Below are 2,383 nucleotides of genomic sequence, written 5' to 3'. Positions count from 1 at the left end.
TTTCTGTCTTTCACTTTTGTAAGCACAAATAGCATCTTTTATTGTGAAGTAAGATCTGGTCAAATTTGAAAAACTAATTGTTATGCTATATACTTGTTAAATGTAAGAATAGCAGCTCATTCAGGAATAATTTTTGCTAATTTTAACCTTCATTTGCTTATTTTAAGATATGGGAAGTCAACTTGTTCTTGTGCCGCAGAAAATGCCATGAACCCCATAGTTTGGCAGTGGGGAGAGTGATGTGTTCCAGGTTGCCCTCGCATCTCTAAAAGAGATCCACTGTCTCAGAGATCCACTTATATCATGAATGTACTGAATAGGATGTGGACTTCAAAAGAGAGATAGTGCTTGTTTGACATAAGTGTTAGAATTGTGATTAATTACAGAGCTGAAGTTGTGTTTCATTCTAAAGAAACCATTACAAATGTGCTAGATACTTGCGTGGCAGGAGAGATACCAAGACCAGGAAGGCGGTTTTCCCAGGGCAGCTTCGCGCATTGTACTCAGGATGCCCTGAGCCTGTGGTTTCCCCAAATGTGGGAAACTCGATGGCATAATTTGTGATAGTGGGGGATTGCATTTGCACTTTCCCCTATAAAAAATAAGTAAGAATTTCCTAGATTGACAATGAGAGTAAGATAAAGACAAATGATGCATCTCCAAATTAAAAATAAAGTCTTCTATAAAGTTAATATTTGTTAACAAACATTCAAAATTCGAAGTTAAATATGCAAAGTCATCTTAAGGAAAGAGAATCACTGTTAGGCTGAGAAAGTTTCATTTTTATCAATATATGCAGTATTTCATGGAAAGCCACTGTTGTCTCAAAAAGGGAGTTGAGATTTCCACAAAAATGCAAGTTTCACGTTCTGATTTCTAAATATGATTATTCCTGATCAACTAGTTTATGTGAATAATAACTTCATTTATAATACACATAATTCAGAAAATCCTGTTTTTCCTCAATGAAAAAAGTTGCATAAAAATTTTAGGTAAAATTACTTAAAACTTGCTATAACCCTTAAACCTCACATTTTGATGGTCCTTTGTTAAAGCATATGTGCAAACCCCTTCAGTCATTCTTACTCTGTAATTTTTTTATTCTTCTCAAATTCAAATTTCAGTTGCTTTCTTCCTTCCTAAAGTTTCTACTAAGCATCCTTCATTTCTTAATCTCTTTCCTAAAATATCCTCTATTTTTTTTATCTTGAGGGGAATGCATGACTTTTATACCCCAAGGGAAAAAAAATGTGTGTAATGTGTGTTGCTTTTACTTCCTTAGCCATTACCAGACTATTACTATTTCTCTTGAGTTGGTCTTTTTTGTTTAATTCATTTTTTTATTTTATAAAAATGTCAAAACAAAATAATGGGGAAATAATAATAGTTAATATACTGCTTATTGGAATGGGGAGATAGCTCAGTGGTCTAAGTACCTGTCAGAGAAGCACAAGGACCTGGGTTCGATCCCTAGTACTGCATGCAGTGCCAGCATTGGAACCCTGGGCATGGAAGCACACAACTATAATCCCAGTATTGGGAAGACTGAGACAGGAGGATCACTATGAGACCGACCTAGGTAGTTAGACCCTGTAACAAATAAATAAATCTTTTTATTTTAAATGTATTTAGTATAGGGTCTGACTGCATATATTGAACTCATAGTGATCCTCCTGTTTTCACCTTCCCTAGAGCTGGGATTACAGGCATGCACCGCCAGACCCTGTCGTAGCCCCCAGTCCAGTGCACCCATGAGCAGGGCTGGTGTGGCATATGATGCCATGGCTCTGAACCCAGCCATTGCAATTGGCTAAGCAGGTACTTAGTCTGCTGAGCTATCTTTCTGGTCCAACATTATCTTATGTTATCTTATCCTATCTTATCTTTTTTTAATTTTTGCAGTATTAGCAATTGAACTCCAGGCCTTGAACTTGCAAGGCAGGCAATTATGCCACTAAACTATCTTCCTGGACCTAAATAAATGACTTTAAAAAATTTTAAAATACTGATTATTGTTATATTCAAAGTACTCCGAGTACAATATATAGGTATAAAATATTCTCCAAATAATATTAGCACAAGAAAAGGGGAAAAGATAGTAATAGTACTAGTTTCTCTTATCATTGAACAGATTGCCACTTTTTGATAATCAAATATTATTTCATTGTCCTTTGCTTATTGAGGAGTTTCTCCTGTTTTTGATTCATGTTTTGCTATCACTCTGGTAGACATAGTCACATGAATAACTCATCTAAGAGTTAGTAGTGTTCCAGTTCTTTTATCTCTTCAATGTTAGTGATTTTGGGACACATTTTATTTCTAGTGCAAATTCATTGACTGCTGTATTTTCCTCCAAACCACAAATTAATTCTTTAGTTCCTTC

At 35.2% G+C, this 2,383-nt stretch overlaps 1 non-coding gene across 1 annotated transcript; it reads left to right on the top strand.

Moving 5' to 3' along the window:
• The first annotated feature begins 433 nt into the window (after nt 1-433).
• LOC111818361 lies at nt 434-595 on the top strand. The gene has a single exon (XR_002822378.1). It is a non-coding gene; the product is annotated as a U1 spliceosomal RNA (small nuclear RNA).
• Nucleotides 596-2,383: the final 1,788 nt, after the last annotated feature.

This window comes from Octodon degus, unplaced genomic scaffold, assembly GCF_000260255.1.
Source record: "Octodon degus isolate 3935 unplaced genomic scaffold, OctDeg1.0 scaffold00088, whole genome shotgun sequence".
Taxonomy (NCBI): Eukaryota; Metazoa; Chordata; class Mammalia; order Rodentia; family Octodontidae; genus Octodon; species Octodon degus.
The sequence above is the reverse complement of the archived record's forward strand: the minus strand, read 5'-3'. Positions and strand labels throughout refer to the sequence as shown.